A 21,988-nucleotide genomic window follows, 5' to 3' on the forward strand; every position below is an offset into this window, starting at 1 on the left:
AAGGTTCCTGATATCCTTCAATTATGACAATAGTAGAGTATTAAGAACTAGACAATTGAAAGAATAGAAGGAAAGACTAGGTGGCTTCCTTAAAAATACAATATTGGGAAGAGATTGATGGGGTAGTCAATGGAAGAGGAAACGGTGTTGAATATCTTCAGTGTTAATACTTTCAAATTATCTTCTTTTGTTCACTATGATTTCCACATCACTAAATTCCATTCACATTGTCAAGGGAGAAATTTGTGAAACTTAACAAACAATTGAATCCTGTCCAAATGGAACTTTGGTATTCATTGGTCCCTATAGATCAAAGCTCATGGCTGCTATGTTTCAAGAGAAACAGTGAATTAATAGACGGTCTAATGAAATGAATGTGCAAACTGTTACCTCCTCTTTTGGACTTTTCCAGTCCTTGTTGTTGTTTTTATTTAGTCAGTAATTGGTGTCTGACTCCTTGTGACCCCATGAACTGTATAGCCTGCCAGGGACCTCTGTCCATGGAATTCTCCAGGCAAGGATACTGGAGTGAGTTGCCATTTCCTTCTCCAGGGCATCTTCCTGATCCAGGAATCAAACCTGTATCTCCTTAGAATGAGCTAATGTGACAGTCTCTATCTCATGTCACATTTGCCTAAATAACTTCCCTCTTCTCATCCTTCCCCCGATATTAAACTCTGCTGAAGGAGATGATTAGACGTTTAGCTCCTGATTCACTGTGACTGGAGTCAGCCTCATTAATCTTTGAGAAGGCTTTCATTTACCAAAGACTCTGTGACTCATACAGACACACAGTGCAATCAGAGGTAGGTTGAATTGGGACCTGTCTCATACCACTTGGCCTTTCACCCGTTCTAGTTGTTCTGCTCAAAAATGTTGCTTAGACCAATAGTTCTGAGAAATAAAACAGTGATTTCTTTAGCTCATATGCCCTGGTGCTGGCCCGTGAAACACTCACTCTCTCGTTTTGTCTTATGAGAGTGGACTTGAGTGCATCTTTTCCTATGAAGGATTTTCTCATTGTCCCTCAGCCTCTTGCTCTGGTTGGAATTAATTCTTTCCTGTTTTTTACCACCTCAATCTCAACATGCATCATAACAATGAAAGAGTCTGAAATCTCAAGTGAGATCTGTCTGGATTACCTCACTTCCTTGTGACTCAGTTTCCTTGTTTATGAAATGAGTACCATGTCTTTTCCTAGCATGGTCTTTCTAGGATCATTTTAAGAATCAAATGAGTTAACACATGCAAAGTTTTTAGAACTCAAGTGTCAATGTGAAAGAGAAAGTGAAAGTTGCTCAATCGTGTATGACTCTTTGTGACCCCATGGACTATACAGGGACTATACAGTATAGTCCCTGCACATATGGTCCCTATACATGGACTATACAGTATTCTCCATGCCAGAATACTGGAGTGAGTAGCCTTTCCCTTCTCCAGGGGACCTTTCCAACCCAAGGATCGAACCCAGTCTCCCACATTGCGAGCTGATTCTTTACCAGCTGAGCCACAAGTGTCAATACACGTTAGTAAACTACTAGCTTCCTGTGCTTGTTTGTTTGTTGTGCACAGCCCTGGGCATGACTTGCAGAAAAGAAAAGAACACAATAAAGGAATGATTCACAAAGGGTCTCCTCCTCCTCCCTCACCAGCCTCCTCCACATCCCTCAATATCCATCCTGCATATTTCATCTCCTAAATATCCTGATCATCTCCCTGCTCTTTAATAGACCCTCACTCCTGCTTGGATGATTATACTGACCTCCTGACTGGTCTTATCTTCCTCTGAACACTTGCTGTGTTCCAGACCATTTTCTGCAGGCAGCTAGAGGGAAGTTTTAGAAATCTGCAACAGAACAGATGAGTCTAGGCTTAAAGCCATTAGGTGGTTTTCATTATCCTTTGACCATAAACCTCCTTGTGGCCTATCTGCTCTGTCTCTACACACATCAGATTCATCTGGGCCCCTCTCCTCCTTGATCTCTGCATTCACAGAGCAGGTCTGACCTCCACCCCTGTTGCCCCTCCCCACTCCCCTACTGTGAGCCTGGCCTGCAGTGTGCAGAGGGTAACCTTCCTCTGTCCTCCCCCACATCCATTGAGGACTGAGTACCTACTGTGCTTTGCACACAATACTCAACGATTGAAAATGTGCATTTGGCATTTTAAATGGTTAGTTTTCAAAAACTATGAACTTCCAGTTTATGCATTTATTTACTTAGCCACACCACTGTGATATGTGGGATCTTCTACAACAGGGATCAAACCCATGCCCCTTGCACTGGAAGCACAGAGTCTTAACCATTTACCGGACTGCCAGGGAAGTCCCAAGGATTTTTAAAAATTAATTTGTATTGATAGTTTATTTACAATGTTGTGTCAGTTTCTGCCATATAGCAAAGTGAATCAGTTGTACATATGCATATTCTTTCCCCATATAGGTTATTACAGAGTATTGAGTAGAGTTCCCTGTGCTATACAGTATGTTCTCGTTAGTTACCTATTTTATATATGCTGTGCTGTGATTAATTGCTCACTCGTATCTGACTCTTTGCAACTCTATGGACTATAGCCCCCAGGCTCGTCTGTCCATGGGATTCTCCAGGCAAGAATATTGCGGTGGGTTGCCATGCCCTCCTCCAGTCGATCTTCCCAACCCAGCCTTTGAACCCAGGTTTCCCGCATGGCAGGCAGATTCTTTACCCTCTGAGCCACCAGGGAAGCCCAAGAATACTGGAGGGGGTAGCCTATCCCTTCTCCAGGGGAACTTCCCCACTCAGGAATCAAACTGGGTTTTCCTGCTTTGTAGGTGGATTCTTTACCAGCTAAGCCACCAGAGAAACCCATTTTATATATCCTAGTGCATATACAATATATTTACAGAAGCAAAAAGAAGCAAGAAGATGTGAAACAGAATGCAGCTTTTCTAGTAGCAGCATTGTAAGCAAGTAAACTAAAGGAGGGCTTCCCAGGTGGCTCAGCAGTAAAGAACCCTCCTAGCAATGCAGGCTTGATCCCTGGGTTGGGAAAGTCCCCTGAAGAAGGAAATTGCAACCCACTCCAGTATTCTTGCCTGGAAAATCCCATGGACAGAGGAGCCTAGTGGGCTACCATCCATGGGGTTGCAAAGAGTGGAGCACAACTGAGAACCAAGCATGCACTCAGTGTGTATACTTGATACAGGAAAGGAGGTGTGGTCTACCTACCCCATGACAATCAGAGACAATAAAACATTGCAGCAGCCAGTCCCAAGCTTGATGCAAGATAGGCATGGGGTGAATTTTCCCTCCTCCAGGCCCCTTCCATCTTGTTGCCCGGTTTGCCAGAACTGGAGCAGACACTGCTCTCCTCACTCTTCTTGTTGAGGCTATCCAGGGCTAGTTAATAAAGTTCTACCCTCAGCTCTGCAGCCCCATAACAGATACAGGAAGGGCAACAGGGAGGATCATTTTGAAAACATTCATCTATCTCCTCCTCACCCCAAGGTCTTTTCATTTTCCATTTAGCCTTGTCTCCTAGCCATGCAGTCAGGTCATCCATTCTGGATTTATTACCTTTGGAGATAAATGGGAAGGCAGAGAACAGAGGAAAAAAAGCAATATTTGTCTTGAATTGTGAGTTTCAAAAACCTGAGTACTTAGGGTAATGGAGAAGATAAAGATTTGGGAAAGAGGACTATACCTGCCTTAAAACCAAAAAAAAAAAAAAGAAAGTATTTCTTGGGCTGGTGGGAAAAGTTGGAGTAGACTAGAAAGATGCAGGCACTGGTGGGTTCCCCAGGGAGCTCTTCTTCCAGGCTGAGCCCTCCGAAAACACTCTGTCTAATAAAATTTTTGTTTAAAAGCAGAGAGATTTTGTGCCTATTTCCCAGGTATCAGTTCAGTTCAGTTCAGTTCAGTTCAGTCGCTCAGTCGTGTCCGACTCTTTGCGACCCCATGAATCACAGCACTCAGGCCTCCCTGTCCATCACCAACTCCCAGAGTCTACCCAAACCCATGTCCATCGAGTCAGTGATGCCATCCAGCCATCTCATCCTCTGTCATCCCCTTCTCCTCCTGCCCCCAATCCTTCCCAGCATCAGCGTCTTTTCCAATGAGTCAACCCTTTGCATGAGGTATGGCCTGGGGGAAATAACAAGCTTCCAGAGGAGAAGTAGTTGCCTGATATATCAAGCCTTGTGAAGTTTCCTGAAGCATGGTATGTGAACAGCAGAAAAGGTCACAAATGCTCAAGAGCAGCAGAAGTTATCCCAGGACTTCCCTGTTGGTTCAGTAGTTTAGAATCCACCTGCCAGTGCAGGGTACATGGATTTGATCACTGGTCCGGGAATCTTTCACCTGCCATGGAGCAATTAAGTCAGTGCAGCACAACTACTGAGTCTGAGCTCTAGAGGCCATATGTCTAGAGCATGTGTTTCACAAAAGAAGCCACCATAATGAGAAGGCTGTGCACCGCAACTGGAGAGTAGCCACTGCTCACCCTAACTAGAGAAAGCCCATGTGTAACAACGAAGACCCAGTACAGCAAAAATAAATTGATTAATTAATTAAAAAAGAAAGACCTGTACCCTTGAAGGAATCCATGGGTCTTTCTGTGCTGTCACTGCTGACAGAGGACAAGACGAGAGATAAACATGTCACCATGGGCTGATGTGGTCAAAAAATAAAGAGGAAGAGATATTCCCTGGTGGCTCAGATGGTAAAGAATCTACCTGAAATGCAGGTGACCTGGGTTCGATCCCTGGGTCAGGAAGATCCCCTGGAGAAGGAAATGGCAACCCACTCTCGTATTCTTGCTTGGAGAATTCCATGGACAGGGGAGCCTGGTGGGATACAGTCCATGGGGTTGCAAGAGTCAGACAAAACTGAAAGACTGACACACACACAGGGATAAACCACAAAGCTGCCCAACCCCAATGTCATGTCAGTACAGTTTATGTCCCAGAAACTGAGACACAAGCCCAAGAGAAGGGTGGACGTGAGATCAGAATTCTTAAAATAACTACCATCCAGTTTCCATGACTACCGCTGATTAGGAGGAGGTCAAAATAATACATAGGTTGAATTATATAAAAATAACAAAAATATTCTTTTTGCATGCTTGAGTAGTAGACTGAGACTATTCTGGAGTCGACAATCCTGCAACTATAGTCCAGGCAAGGTCAAAATGGTCAAGAGAGAAATGAATCATTCTCTCCTACCCTCTTTCCAGCACTGGGAAGAAGATGGAGTGAGCTACCTTCTTACTTTTTATTGCGTCCCTCTGTCTTTCATTGCAAAGACAAGTGTGTACAGGCATGGTGTTCTTAAAGCCCCTGTGCTACTCCTACTGGCAGCCGTGGCTTTCCCAAAATAATATTTCAAGAGTCACCATGCTTTTTATCACTATGAGAATATCCCACTCTAGGACCGAGAGCTGACATTCGAGCTGGTTTTGTTCACCTGTGTAGTCAAGCTGAGAAGGTCATGGCACCTCAGTGTGTCCAAAAATAGTGTCAAGTATCTGTTTGACCAACCAGCCAGGTGGAGTGGACAGTTCTAGAAGAAGAAATACACAAGCTTTTGAAACAATCAGACCTAATTCTAATCATTCTTTTACTGAATTCAGGCAAGAATACTGGAGTGGGTAGCCTTTGCTTTCTCCAGAGGATCTTCCTAACCCAGAGATCGAAACCAGGTCTCCTGTATTGCAGACGGATTCTTTACCAGTAATTGACTAATATCTGTTTGGTAAGGTTGTTGTAAAAATGTAAAATAATATATGTAAATTACTTAATGTAGTAACAAGCTCATTGATGCTTCTCAATAATAACCTATCCACGGCTGATCAGAAGCTCTTCAAATTAAAATATGAAGCTAGAGAGAAAAATGTCAACAAAATTCTAACATCATGTACCATGAAAACAACACATAGGGAGAATTTGTGAAAGAAATGTTAGGTCCTTTTCAGGAAAAATCAGGAGATGTGGAATTAACTTGAGGCTTCAAGTGTTTATATATCTATGCACAGTGTCTGGGGGAAAGTCAAATAAACTCGTAACTTTAAAATAAGCATCAGTTCAGGTTAATGAATTCACGTTGGGCATGCTTCAGGACTGTTCCAGCCTCTGTGTTTTACAAAGATGAATCTCACATGGCTTCTGACCTCAAGGAGTTTACAACGCAGAAATTAAATATCTCCAGCTATCGGTACTGTGAAATCACTATTGAAATAAGGCAACTAAAAGGTCAATTTCCCTCAAAAGAAACAAGTCCTATAGAATGGACTAATCATGTTTCTCAGAAGATACATATAACATGTATAAAATGTCTTGAACGTAAGGAATGGTAGAAAACATTCAGATGTGGACAAAAGGGAGAGAAATAAGTGATACAATTTGATGGAGTACAGCACTCTTTCTGGCCTGGTAGAAGGTAGCAAGAGTGGATCTTATTAGAGAATGTAAACTGGCTCAGAAATGTATGGAAGGCTTTTAATTCTCAAAGCATTCTGCGGAAAGCAGAACATCTGACTTACAATTCCATCTGGTAGTGGGGAGAGGAAGTAGCAAGGAAAATTACTATTCTGTATTTCATTGGAACCAACAAGAAAGAGCTCACTGTTGGAGTAAAAGTTATGTGAACCTAGGGAGAAATCAAGTCATCCTGGAATTCGTAACAGTGAAGAAAGGAAGCTGTGGGCTTCATCAGACATTCACTCTAGACTTTAGGAAAACAGATTTTTCAGAAGTTCGTAAAAAGGCTGGCATGGTTCCATGGCTAGAGAGAAATACGAGGGAGTCTGGGAGGAAATACAAGAGTAGAGACAGTCAGGAAAAATGTTATTTAAAAGCACATAGAAATGAAAGTAGATATTAAACAGTCAAGAGAGAGAGGGACAGAAACAGGGATAGAGGTGGAGAGAGAAGAGAGTGGACAGAGGAGACTGACAAGGAGAGTGATGCAGAAAGACAGATGGGGATGGAGAACAATGCGCTGGGGGAGTGGACACCAGGCTTAGGTCCATCACAAGTTCTGGGAGGGTGGGTCCAGTTTCGCATGGTGTGGAGTCCCCTCTTAGGCAGAAAGAAGGTCAGGAGAGCCTAGAGCAAGTGACACACAAAATCACACAGGACCCTCGCTTCTCAGCCTCTCAGGCCCACATTCAACCCAGTGGCTGGGACTTCCCCAGTGATCCAGCAGTTAAGACTCTGTGGTTCCATGGCAGGGGACTCAGGTTCAAGCCCTGGTCAGGGATCTAAGATCCCACATGCTGTGTGGCACAGCCAAAAAATAAATAGAGCCCAGAGGCTGTTCCCCCTAGAAGACTTCTCTGCCCACAGTGGGTATAACATAGTGGTGTGACCCCTAACTTGTGTTTCCCAAAGACCACAAACCATGGTTCCTTTCAGATGCTCCCCAGGTACAGACTCAACAGAAAATAGCATCTACGGGGAATGTAAAGTGTTAGTCACTCAGTAGCATCTGACTCTTTAAGACCCCATAAACTCAAGCCTACCAGGCTCATCTGTCCATGGGTTTCTCCAGGCAAGAATACTGGAGCAGGTTGCATTTCCTTCATCCAGGGGATCTTCCCAACCCAGGTATTGAACTCAAGTCCTCTGCATTGCAGGCAGATTCTTTACCATCCGAGCCACCAGGGAAGCCCAATACGAAGAATGTAAAGTTCCATCTAAACATGAAACTTTACAATCACAAATGTTTCCAATCAGGGAAAAGAGGTACAGGCAGCCAAAGAAATTCACATTTAGCTGCACAGGAAGCTCTCAGATGATCTTAGATTTAAAATACATATACAAAAGTAGGAGGCAACATTACATAACCAAAAGCAAGGGAAAAAATGAAATACTAAATGTGGCAGAAATATTCTTTAAAAAATAGACTCAAGTAGGCAATCCAGAATGAGTTGAAATTCTTGAGAAAATGCGGAGAAGCACAAGAAATCAAAAAGGAAGGAGGTGGGAGGGAGGTTTAAGAGGGAGGCGATGTATGTATGCCTATGGCTGATTCATGTTGATGTATGGCAGAAACCATCACAATATTGTAAATGATTATCCTCCAATTAAAAATAAAATAAATTTTAAATATGAAGTTATTATAGAATAAAAAAATTTGATCAATAAATAAAAAATTCCAAATAAGTTCTTTTACTTTAGATAACCCAACAAAATTCTAGAACAGGCATTAGTTCACTTTTTCAGTTGTTCTGTGAATTTATTCCAGACCCTATGATAAGCAGGGCAAGATCAAGGTATTACAATGAGTGACACTGTGTCTATTCCCGTGAACCTCCTTATTGAGTCTTTAAGTCCTGTTGGACTCTTTGCAACCCCATGCACTGCAGTACACCAGGCTTTCCTATCCTTCACTATCTTCCAGACTTTGCTCAGATTTATTTCCACTGAGTTGGTGATGCTATCTAACCACCACTTTCCAAGAGCTGCTAGTCCATACTAATAAAACTAACCAGATCATAATGTATTCATTTTCAGTGAGAATTGTCATTGTCAAGGTAAGTGGATGGGGACTTTCCTGGCGGTCCTGTGGTTTAAGACTTTGGGCTTCTACTGTAGGGGGTGGGGATTCGATCTCTGGTCAGGGAAGTAAGATCTCCCATCTTGAGTGGTGAGGCAAAAAAAGAAAGAAAATAAAGAAGCCATTAAAAAGAGAGACAGCGAGAACATTAAAAAAAGAGAGAGAGAGGTAGATGGTTGCCCTGACCTGCTTAGCACTGGAGAAGGCACCCTTGAGTCCTCTGCTTGGAGCTGGCCTAGCTCAAAGGTGGACTGTTTCCTGTTTGGAAGTCTGTTGAGCCATTGGGAGAGGGTCAATTTAGGATCCTTGTGTAGGCCATGGAGATCATCTTCTCCCCCATCCTGGCCCTGATTGAAATCTTCTGGCTGCTGTTTCTATCCAGCTAATTTATTTCCATGTATACCCTCTTTCTCCAAAAAGGGTGGAATATGATGAATTAAATTCCTTTTTAATAATCACATCAGTTCTGTCTCCCAGAAGTTAAATCCAGGACACACTGAGGTTTGAGATATTCCTACCTTTGTTGGAGATGCAGTTATGACCACAAATCATTAATGACTTCTGTTTTATGTGGAGATTTGAAGTTCAAAGGGCAACTGAATTCCCAGGTTTTCAGGGCTTCTTGTGCTTAAGGACACTGAGAGGAAAACTGAATAGGAGCCCTCTAGCTGCTATTGAGTACACCAAAGCCTCTGACTGTGTAGATCACAACAAACTGTGGGAAATTCTTCAAAAGATGGGAATACCAGACCATCTTACCTGCCTCCTAAGAAATCTGAGTACAGGTCAAGAAGTAACAGTTAGAACCGGACATGGAACAACAGACTGATTCCAAATTAGGAAAGGAATACTTCAAGGCTGTATACTGTCACCTTGTTTATTTAACTTATATGCAGAGTACATCATGAGAAATGCCAGACTGGATGAATCGCAAGCTGGAATCAAGGTTGCCAGGAGAAATATCAATAATCTCAGATACACAGATGACACCACCCTTATGGCAGAAAGTGAAGAGAAACTAAAGAACTTCTTGATGAAAGTGAAAGAGGAGAGTGAAAGAGCTGGCTTAAAACTCAACACTCAAAAAACTAAGATCATGGCATCTGGTTCAATCCCTTCGTGGCGAATAGATGGGGAATCAATGGAAACAGTGACAGGCTTTATTTATGGCAGCTCCAAAATCACTACAGATGAAGACTGCAGCCACAAAATTAAAAGACACTTGCTCCTTGGAGGAAAAGCTCTGACCAACCTAGACAGCATGTTAAAAAGCAGAGACGTTACTTTGCCAACAAAGGTCCGTCTAGTCAAAGGTATGGTTTTTCCAGTAGTTATGTGTGGATGTGAGAGTTGGACCATAAAGAAAGCTGAGTGCCAAAGAATTGATGCTTTTGAGCTGTAGTGTTGGAGAAGACTCTTGAGAGTCCCTTGGACTGCAAGGAGATCAAACCTTGCTGTCCAAGGTTTGATCAGTAAAGGAAATCAGTCCTGAATATTCATTGGAAGGACTGGTGCTGAAGCTGAAGTTTCAATACTACCTGATGCAAAGAACTGACTTATTAGAAAAGACCCTGATGCTGGGAAAGATTGAAGGCAGGAGGAGAAGGGGACAACAGAGGATGAGATGGTTGGATGGCATCACCAACTCGATGGACATGAGTTTGAGCAAGCTCCGGGAGTTGGTGATGGACAGGAAAGCCTGGCGTGGTGTGGTCCATGGGGTCGCAAAGAGTTGGACAGGACTGAATGATTGAACTGAACTGAACTGAGTTGCGCTGCTAATGTCCCCTTTTTTTTCATTGAATTTTTGTTGCCTTTCTGTTAATGATGTATTTAATTTTATCTGTCAATTACTTGTTACCTGGAGAGGTGACACACAGTTGACTCAGGATCACACTGGGAGACTTCCCTGTGGGCATTCTCTGAGGTTGCAACCCAGACACTGTACGTATGTCCCTTGTTTCAGTGAAGCATCTGGTGTGTACTTTTTTTAAATTTTTTAGGCTGTGCTGTGTGGCATAAGGGATCTTTGTTACCCAATCAGGGATCAAACCTGTGCCCCTGCATTAAGAGAATGGAGTCCTAACCACTGGACCACCAGAGAAGTACACATCAGGGATTAACAAAAGTTGGTACTGGAATTAACAACAAAGATGTTCGACTGTATTTATAACTCTTTGTTTTGTCTTATGGAAATTTAACCATGCCACACTTCAGCCTTGCAATTGTCTGTGTATTTATCTTTTCAAATTATCTTTTCTATATACTGTTGTGATTGAATCATGACTTTATTCCATTAAGTCACCAAAATTCAAATAGAAAAGTCTATCAACATAGCTGTCAGCTGTGGTTTTATTCCGTGGAAGGCTAAAAGCCATCCTACTTAATAATTTTAATTCATTTCTGCGCAAAGATCCATTTGTGATAGTTTCCTTTTAAATTTAAAGATATTGAATATTCCTCTTCTGACTGATGCTATTATCTGCTGTCACGTAGATGGCGTAGCCTAGGAAACACGAAGCCAGCCCCGACCATATCATGTCTGTGCTTTCTTCTTGTTCTGTCTCTGACTTATTTTATGAAAACTGGTAAGTCACTTAGCACTTTCTGCCTACACATCTGAAAAATAAGTTGAATCTCTATTGTCAACAAACAGTGCATGCTCTTTATCTACTGTGCATCAATTCTGTCACTGACGAGGTTCAGAGATGCTCTTTGCTCAGTGGAGGAAGCAATCATCAAAAGATAGATAACGACTCAGAGGTCAATGATGTGCTTCATGTCACTACATTTTCTGTACATTGTGTCTTTAGCACGATATAAATGCCAATGGCTTTTTAAATGCTGTTAAAAATGAGGATCAACTTTATTGTTTATTTCATTGGTTTTCAAACAGGTGCTGGGGAAGCCTATTACATGAGTCCAGCTTTACATTCGTACCTTGAGTCTACCTGTGCTGATGCTCTGTGTCTATCGGGTTCCTGGAGAGTGAAGGCAGGCATCTGCAGCTCCACCTTGCCTACCTCTGCATCCCTCTCCTCCATATCCCCACCATCACCCTCTCCTATTTCCCACATACACAACATCAAGGTTTATGTCTGAAAATGATTGAAAATTATTCTCTCTTCCATGTCTTTATTCCCCTGATCCACCTACCCTGCCCTGTTTTTCTTGACTTGCCGGGAGTCTAGATGAAGAGCATACAATTGACTTTGGAATGTCAAGTCATTGTTGGTGATGATAAATGTATGCAGAAGAAATTACCAGGAGGAAAAAGAGCTTTTATTGACTGAACAAAAGCTGGAGAGAGCTGATTAAATAACTGGTTCACAATGTCCTTTCTCATTTAGCTGGAAGTTGAACTGATGTAGATTTTTTTCTTGGCACATAGTAACAGTAATTTGGGGGATAAAATGGGGTGAGGGAATCATTTTCAAAATGTATTTATTAAATAAAGTAGGGAAGAGTGTTGTCCCTTGTTTATCTCTATGATGTCTCTTCATCATGGCCTAAGTTTAGGTGAGGATTCAAGGAATAGGTGAGGATGCCTGAACTGAATACAGAGATGTTAAATGGGGATTCATATTAAAGCAGAGAACATTAGACTTAATGTCCTTTCTGGAAAAAAACCTCATGCACACCTCAGTGTTAACTAGAAAATTAATTTTTTTTGTCTGCTTTGTTCCCCCCATGCAGAAAAAAAAAAAACTATATTTCTCTCATGTAAATATCAGCAGTTTATGCCACTGAACTCCTACCTGTGGAAATAAAGACCACCCAACTGAGAATAAGCTGCTGCTGCTAAGTCACTTCAGTCGTGTCCGACTCTGTGCGACCCCATAGACGGAAGCCCACCAGGCTCCGCCGTCCCTGGGATTCTCCAGGCAAGAACGCTGGAGTGGGTTGCCATTTCCTTCTCCAATGCATGAAAGGGAAAAGTGAAAGTGAAGCCGCTCAGTTGTGTCCGACTCTTAGCGACCCTACCTGTTAATTCAGAGTTGGCCCTCCCAAGGGAGTCAATCACCATCTCTGTTGCTTCAGAGAGATGCAAAGGCAGGCAGAGGAGAGGTAAGCTCTATAGTGGGATGGAGCTTCAGGTCTGCCCTAGTTGGAAGTTGTAGTGAGTTGATCAGAAGTGGGGCATCCTGTATGACTGGTTTGGGGTACATATTTGACTTCTTCCAATTGGTCCCAGGGCTTCCCAGGTGGTGCTAGTGGTAAAGAACATACCTGCCAATGCTGGAAACATAAGAGATGTGGGTTCAATCCTTGGATTGGGAAGATCCCCTGGAGGAGGAAATGGCAACCCACTCTAGTATTCTTACCTGGAGAATCCCCATGGACAGAGGAGCCTGGCTGGCTACAGTCCATAGGATTGTGAAAAGTTGGACATGACTGAAGCGACTTAGCACACAACTGGTCCCAAGTTGGAAGTGGGAACAGCAATTATGGAAGGTATCAATGACTAATCAAGTCTTGACCATTTGGGGCCAATTGTTATGGGGCTGATTGGCTTCCTGGATTGTTACTAGAGATAGTGGTCTGTCTTCCTATAAGTCTGACTTGCAGACAGCAGGCTGACTCCTTGGCTTGCTTATTACAGTTATTGGATTGATTTCCTAAAGTGGCTGCTGAAGATTTGATGCCTGTGTTTTACATATATATGTGTATATGTATATATTTATCCTGGCCATTGTTCATTTGCATATTCATTGTTTCATAGGATGATGCCGTGTCTTTGGGGAACCATCCAGAGACCATGGGCCTGGGTTATCTGTATTCTGAAACCATTTTAAGTTCCCTGGATGACAGATGCACACAAGACATCCTTTCAACACATGACATGAGGAGGCAGAGCATGAAGTTTAGGTCAAAGTCCAAGGCCCAGAAAGACCACCCCATTTATTCATGCAGGTTATACTCATGGGTCAAAGTGATAAATAAAAAAGCTGAGAATGTGTTGCTACAGAAGAAGGAGAGTTAAGGACATAAAACTGATATTTTCAATTATTTAGAAAGTGATTGTTAAGGAGAAACCGAAACCAACTGAGACCAGTCAGAAGAAATAACAGGGAGGTGAATTTTGTGCAAATAGAAGGAAGATCTTTCCAGATATTAGAGTTCTCTGGCGATGCCAAGAAGAGCATCCTGAAGAAAGAATTTTCTCCCCATTGGCAGTTCTCTGATGATGCCAAGAAGAGCATCCTGAAGAAAGAAGTTTCTCCCCATTGGCAAGCTCTAGCAGAGATGACCATCTACAAAGGCTGTGGTGTAGGAGGTCACACAGAGGACAAAGGGTGGCCACTGGCTCTGTGTTTGTAGTAATTTAAACATTAAGGCAAGTCTCACCATTTCCAGTAAGTAATGAATGGGATGTTGAGGGATGAGTGGCAGTTAGGTGATGATGTCGAGTGAGTGACCGATCTATTACCAAATGAGAGATGGCAAGAGAGAAAACTGGGAAACACATCTAACAAGAGATGACGAAAAGGGAGGAGATAATCAGGAGAGAGAGTTAAAGCGGGACAGAGGGACTTCCCTGGTAGTCCAGTGGCTGAGACCCCATGCTCCCAGTGCAGGGGGCCCAGGTTCAATCCCTGGTCGGGGAACTAGACCCAACATGCAGCAACTAAAGAAATTGCATGCCACAACTAAGACCTGGTGCAGCCAAATACGTAAATATGTTTTTTTAAATGAGACAGAGGTAGAAAAAAATAGAGGAAATAGAAAGAGGAAGAGGGCATGAATGTGTGCAAATTGTGTGAAAAAGAGAAAAAACACAACTGGAATGAGGCATTGGAAAAGTTGATGGCTACATGGAGCTGAGGACAGAGGAGCCTGGCATGCTATAGTTCATGGGGCCCCAGCGTTGGACATGACTTAGCATCTAAAGAACAACAACACAGGGAACTGAACACCAGCTGCTTCTCCTTGTGAGTTCTGGGTGCTTGGTCACCCCTCACACACAAAGGACAGTGGGAACCAGAAGAGGTGATGCACAACCCTGACTCATGAGCTGGACTTTTCTGCAGGTTTCCCTTTATGTGGATTCCTGGGGAGCTACAGTTAAAGAATTCTGGAGACGATCATCATTGAGAATTTACAAGAATTAATTTCTGGATTGAATTACTGTCATTCTGCAAACCAACTGCCTTCAGGAATTTTATTTATTCTGCTCTTACATTTCCTAATTACTCATTATTCTCCATGATTAGTTGAAAGAGGAAATGCACATTTTAGCTCTCCTATTTCAGGGTGAAATCTGAACAGGGCAGTACAGGCTGACTTAAGCAAAATGGAAGGTCAGAAAGGAAGTTCTGATGTTTTCTGCGTCTTGAGCCAGGCACTATGCCAGACATTTTACTTACAAACATCGCTCCACTTAATCCTCTCAAAACCCCTAGGAGAGTATTATTATTCCATAATAACAGTTAAGTGGAGAAAATGAGGGTCAGTGTGGCCTGATAACTTACAAAGGTAACTTTGTTTTTAATGAGCAGAACCAGGATTTAAAAGCATACTTATATGACTCTAAATTCATATTATAGACTATCTTTAGCAAGCCACAAACAAATGAACGATAATATTTATACACATTGATGGTGAAGAATCTGCCAGCAATGCAGGAGACCCAGGTTCCATCTCTGGGTTGGGAAGATCTCCTGGAGAAAGGAATGGCTACCCACTCTATTATTCTTGCCTGGAGAATTCCATGGACAGTGGAGCCTTGTGGGCTACTTATCCATGGGGTTGCAAAGAGTTATACACAACTGAGTGACTTTCACTTTCAACTCATACTTAGAAATTAAGCATGTTGAGTTAATGAAATATAAAATATCAATTTCATTTTGTATTTCACTGATAAGATGATAGATACTTTAAATTAAAATTTAGTCATATGATCTAATGTGGATAAGTAGTGATCTTCATATGGCATTTTATAGTTTTTCACAGCAATGTCTAAAATGTTATTGAGAATATAACATGGCAGAATATTCCATTGACATTATTTGCATTTGCTTTCTAATTTACAGATTAATCATGAAAGAGTGAAAAGGATCTTTCTCTCTGGCGATGCACCTGATTCCTGGTAGAGATGATCTGTTTCTTCATTTCCAAAGGTGAGTTTAGGATTGAAAAAAAAAGGTTTCTAGTCAGAGTGGACTATCTGGAAAGTGGAAAATAAGAACCTTTGTTGTAGAAAACATAAGTCCAAGAGAAACTTAAGTGAGACTGACCCTGAATATGCTTCAAAATTCAATGAAAGAGACAACTTCACCACTGTGAGATAGTTATTAGCTTTCACCAGACATTTTTTATTCCCTTTGGAGGCTTATGGAAAGGTTCCCTTCCTGCCCTGTGGAGTCAGGTGTGGTCATGTGGCTTGTCTGACCAGTGACAGGTGAGTGGTGAGTGGACGTGGTCTCTGCATTGCTTTCTTCCTCCCCTGACTCTGACCAATACCTTCCTAGATGGTGGCTGCAGAAGAAACTCAGGTCCTACAGAGAGGACTCTGCAGGGACTTAGAGCACAAGTGAGAAATAAATATTGTTGGTTTTAGGTTGATGAAATTGGGTTGCTACCGCAGCATAACTTAAAGAATCGTGATTGATAGATTCTAGAAAGTCGGATGCCCCAGCCAAGGAGGTGGACAGCCACACTTGTCACTGTGTGTGTGTTCATGGCTGTGAGTGTATACAAATATCTCTGTCACTACCATCAAGCCACAATTGAATGAATGCTTGCTAGACTAGCCTGGGGGAATAAGAAGAATCTTATGCAGAGAATATTCAATCAAAAGCAGTAGGAGAAAGAGGATATGAAATCTAAGTAGCAACACTAATTGAAAAAAAAATCAATAACAGAAAACTGTCTGCAATTGTTTGTCAAATAAGTTGTGATGTTAATAGCCAATCCTGCCATTTTATAGATGAAAGAACTAAGGTTCAGAGACACAGCCAACCTCCTGATTCTGAATCTGGCCTCTCTTTGCTCTCTTCTTTCTTTTCAGATTTTTGAAAGATCTACGTGCTGTCTAATGGCTCTTCTTCCTTTCTGTATTGCCTTTCTGGTTTATTCCTTCTTCTTACAGAGATACAACTATTAGTGCTTTCTCAGTAAATATTGGTAGGCAGTGAACTTTTAATGTCTTTTTATTTATTTTTTCAGTTGGTGAAGTATGTGCCTGTGCTCAGTTGCTCAGTTGTGTCCAACGCTTTGTGACCCCATGGACTGTAGCCCACCAGATTCCTCTGTCCATGGGATTCTCCAGGCAAGAATACTGTAGTGGGTTGCCATTTCCTCCGCCAGGGGGTCTTCCTGACCCTGAGATTGAACTCATGTCTCTTGGGTTTCTTGCATTGCAGGTGGATTCTTTACTGCTGAGCCACCAGGGAAGCCCTTATGCAGTAGGACCTTGTTGTTAGTAGATGATTCTTGAGAGCTGCCAACCGCAAAATTTCCTGCTATTGGTGCCACACCAGGTTTTGTTGTAACATTTATTTATTTTGGCTTTGCTGGGTCTTAGTTGTGGCCTGGGGGATCTTTGATTTTCATTGTGTCTTGCGGGGTCTTTTAGTTGCAGCACGCGTGAACAGCTAGTTGTGGCATGTGGGACCTTGTTCCCTGATCAGGCATTGAACCCAGGTCCCCTGTATTGGGAGCAGAGATTCTTAGCCACTGGGCCTCCAGGGACGTCCCAAGTTTTTAATCTCCTGGAGCCCACAGTTACCTACATCACACTTGATCGTGCAGCATCCTTGGGTACCAAATGTCCTGGGACTGTTTCCTTTCCTGATCTGTCCCAGTGACTTGAGCTAAAACAGGGCTTGTCATCTTCCACCCTAGATGAAACAGCCTGGCTGGATCTCCACGTCAAGTTACTGCAGTATGTACACTTGTGTTATGTACAGGCTTTATTTGTTTTAGAAACCACTTTGACAAAAGACTTTCCCACGGTAGTATTTAAAACCACAGGAATTCGACCTTATGCCAAAAATATTAAACATAATTAGAGTAGCTCTTACGTGTTTAGTATTGGGCCAAGAACATTTTTTCCCCAAGGGTATTTGACTGGAATGCCCTTCTGCACAAAAGTCATTGACACTAACGTTTTATCTGATGTACTCAAAATCATTTCAATTATTAATTCCTTATTAAGACTTCCTTTTAGGGTGGGCTTTACATAAATTATCCTACATGTAACTTGTGAATAATTCATAGATAAATTAAGGAAGTTTTCAACCAGTGAAAAAATGAGATTGAATGGTGTTTTAGAAAGGATAATTTGCTACATTAGAGTCTATAAATTTGAAGTATGTTAAGTGGCTTTAACTTTATCTATATATGCCATATACAGTTGGCTTCAGTCATGAATATCCAAAGTCATTTAAGTTTAGTTTTGAAGGCTTGATAAAATCATCACAGATTAGTTTTATATTTTTATGTACTTATGTGACCTGAATTCCAATTTATTTACATGCTAATTTTATTGTTATTCCATTTTATATTTATTTACTGGGTTTCTCCTCCTTGGCTTCCCAGGTGGTGCTAGTGGTAAAATTTCTGCCTGCCAATGCAGGAGACACAAGAGACAAGGTTAGATCCCTGGGTTGAGAAGATCCCCTGGAGGAGGAAATGGCAACCCACTCCAGTGTTCTTGCCTGGGAAATCCCATGGACAGAGGAGCCTGATGAGCTTCAGTCCATGGAATTGCAGAGTCTGACCCAACTGAGCACACACACACAGTCCCCAAATGTTTGTCAAAAGGCATCATGAAGTTGGAAAATTCTGATTAGATTCTTCAAAGAGGCTCCTAACTTTAGTCCTTTACCCTAGATCTCAAAGAGCTGCTGAGCAATTGCTAAGGGAACTCCTGTATCAGGAGCATCCATTGATCAACAGCTTACCTGCTGGATCAAAAGATTCTGGGCAGAAACACATACAACGGCTTTTTTCACTCGATTTCCTAATCCTATTGGAGATGATGCTACAAGAAACTCACATTAAAGGGCCCTCTCACTGTTTAGTCTCTAAGTCATGTTCCATTCTTTTGTGACCCCATGGACTGTAGCCCACGAGGCTTCTCTGTCCATGGTATTTTCCAGGCAGGAATACTGGAGTAGGTTGCCATTTCCTTCTCCAGGGGATCTTCCCAACCCACGGATCTCCTGCATTGGCAGGTGGATTCTTTATCACTGAGCCACCAGGGAAGCCCATTAAATGGAACATCTGAGGTTTATTTAAGTTTTTGGAGAATTTTATTTCTTCCTCTATCTGAAAGGAAGATGCAGAGTTTTCTCACTTATGAATATTGGTCCAGCCAGTGGGCACTGAGGTGGGCTAACTGCATTACAGACCTTCTGGTAGCCTGTGGGCAGCAAAGCAAACATAACGATTTTCCAACACAGAAGGCAGTGGTTGCACCTCAGGGGAAAAGGCAGATCAGAAGATCAGCTCCTCACAGCTTTCTACTTTTTAAATCATTGCGCAATTCCTAGGCAGCCCAGAAACAGAAATGATGAGCATGGAGGCTTTCTGACGTATGTCCTAGTCCCCAGATAATAGCTGTTATCTGTTTTGCAGGAAATCAAAGTTGCCCTTTAATTTCCCCTCTGGATAATACACTGATATATTTTTATCCTATAGCTTATCAGAGGATATTAATCAGTTGCTGACATATATGATGACTTCAGAAGCATAAAACTCAATATATATGTAAAAGAAGTTACCAGGACTTCCCTGGTGTTCCAGTGGCCAAGACTCCAAGCTCTCAATGCAGGTGACCTGGGTTTGATATGTATTCTTGCCTGGAGAGTTCCATGGACAGAGGAGCCTGGCGGACTACAGTTCATGGGTTCACAAAGAGTCAGACACAGCTGAGCGACTAATACTTTTACTCTCACTGTTTTCAACTTTTCAGAAAACTAGGTCCCACATGCCACAGCTAAGACCTAGCACAGCCAAATAAATAAAAAATAAAATAAAAGGAGTTACCTGGTGGATAAAGAAAGTTTCCTAAGTTGTGATTTGCTTTTTCAAGGCAAAGTGAAATAGAGATAAAGAAATAAAGACTCCCCAATTCATATGAATGCCATCAGGTTGAGAACGTTACTCTCTATTTTACAGTAGTTTCCTACAGAGAAAACTCATCATGTAATTCAAATTCTTACACTTTCACCCTAGGAAAATATTTATCTTATACCCACTCAATTTTCATGAAAAATGTATAACTCATTGTTGCAAAGCATGAAGGAAAATGAAGATGGACACTTCCATTTTGAAAGAGGGCACCATGACAGGCAAGTGTCAAATTATCTCATGTCTCAGTCCTGTCTTCAGACTTCTTGCAGTACCAGTGTGTTTACGAAAGATACACTCTCTGCAGAATGAATGGTGTCCTTACCTTGAAATATCATGAAACTCAACCTTTACCTGGCATTGCTAAAGAATTTACCATCAGAAAGAGAGAATCTGACAAGCATCACCCAATTTTGATTCCATTTTCCTCTCTCTTTTCATCTTAAATTCTTCCTCTATGAAATTGAGTTGACTTTTAATTTTCCTGCCAAGGCCTATATCTTTCAACTTCCAATGTCTCGGGCTCCTAATTCCATTTGATCAAGTGAGTCCTAGCTTCTAAATGTTCCAAATCACCTGTTATAAATTGACAGTTCAGAATTTGAGATGGATTTTCAGAGAGAAATAGTGCAATCAAGTGGTGCTCAATTTCCTCAACCTACATCAATGACTCTTAATGTGTGAGAGTGTACAGCACTATTTAAGGTGCTTAAGTTGACAGCTGTTCCTGGAGTTTTTCCAGTTCTAGTTGCAGAATGACGCCCTGTCCAGTAGCCTCTGTGACAGCAGAAACTGGACACCTGGATGCTTCCACCTCTAGGACATTGATTGTGGCTCTCAAGGAAGAAGTTGGGCCATCTGCCAGGTGCACACAGACCTCCAGGGAATCCCACTGGTGAAGGCGAGCTGGGAAGAGTATCAGAACAGGGCTGGGCTCCTGGCTGGAGCACCCCAGTTTGCCATCCCCCTTTCCTGCCATCCCAGCCTGCTTTTGTCCTGTGAGAGTCTCTGGAAGGACAGGGTGAATCCTCTGGCCAGAACAGGTTCTGCTCTTGCCTTCTGACCATGAACCTTCATCAGTAATGGGCTTCCCCAGGGACTCAGCCAGTAAATAATCTGTCTGCATTGCAGGAGACCAAGGTTCAATCCCTGGGTCAAGAAGATCCCCTAGAGAAGGAAATGGCAACCCACTCCAGTATTCTTGCCTGGGAAATCCCGTGGACAGAGGAGCCTGGTGGGTTATAGTCCATGGGGTCACAAAGAATTGAACACAACTGAGTGGCTAACACATACTTTCACACAGGCGGAGAGTTATTCATAAGTAGAATACATTCAAATTCTTTAAAATCAAAAGTGCCATCAGCCTTTTAGGCTTGCCCTCCAGTCTCATGCCTGAGCATATCTTAGCTGCTTGGAAATTATCAACAGCTACCTTTCAGATCAAGCATTTTGACTTCAAGAGGCATGCAAAAAACAAAGAACTTGACATCAAAATGCCACATTGCAAAACGAAGTCAAGTGTGGGGAAGAGGAATCTAATTTTGATTTAGATTATTGAATATACAAAAAAGTACATCCCTAATTATCTACTCCTCTCCTAAGGAGCAAACATTTTTTTTCTGTTTTGGGGGGATGGTTTAAAAATATGGAACACTTCATGAATTTGGGATTCCTACTGCTGCAAAGGCCATGCTAATCTCTGTATCATTCCAATTTTAGTATACGTGCTGCAATTCTTTTCTTTTTCTTTCTTTTTTTTGGCAACATCCTGCAGCATACAGGATCTTAGTTCCCCGACTACGGATCAAACCAGCAACCCCTGCATGAGAAGCTCGCAGTCTTAGCCACTGGATTGCCAGGGAAATCCCCCAAACAATTTTTTAAAGCAAGTTTATTGGAGAATAATTTTGGATTAGCACAAAAGTTGCAATACAGAGTTTCTGTATCCTTCCACCCAGGTTTTCCTCCACTGTCAACCTTTAAGGCTGCCATGGCACTTTCTTAAATGTTCATGGGGTCACAAAGAGTCGGACATGACTGAGCAACTGAACTGAACTGAACTGAACTGATGATACTTTCACAAAACCAAGAACCTGACATTGAAACATTTCACCCAATTTTCCAGAATCCTACTTGGGGAAATGGGATCCTGCGTTTTGTCCTCACATACGCTTAGTCTTCTCAGGGCTGTGACAGTTTCTCAGTTCTTTTTGATCTCACAGCTGTGAGGGGGCAGCTGTGGATCTAATCCAGTTCTTCTGATATTTCCTTATGGTGAGACTGAGATTACAGGTTATGGAACAAATGCCATAGAAGGGAAGTCCCTTTCCCATCACTTTTACCAAGGGATACATGACATCCTTGACCAACCTAGA

At 42.2% G+C, this 21,988-nt stretch overlaps 1 pseudogene; it reads right to left on the reverse strand.

The window, feature by feature from the left end:
• Nucleotides 1–21,252: 21,252 nt before the first annotated feature.
• Nucleotides 21,253–21,349, reverse strand: LOC145511795 (U6 spliceosomal RNA; annotated as a pseudogene).
• Between the last annotated feature and the right edge of the window lie 639 nt (nt 21,350–21,988).

Source organism: Giraffa tippelskirchi, chromosome 6, assembly GCF_054371585.1.
Source record: "Giraffa tippelskirchi isolate mGirTip1 chromosome 6, T2T-mGirTip1v1.2.pri, whole genome shotgun sequence".
NCBI classification, from domain to species: domain Eukaryota; kingdom Metazoa; phylum Chordata; class Mammalia; order Artiodactyla; family Giraffidae; genus Giraffa; species Giraffa tippelskirchi.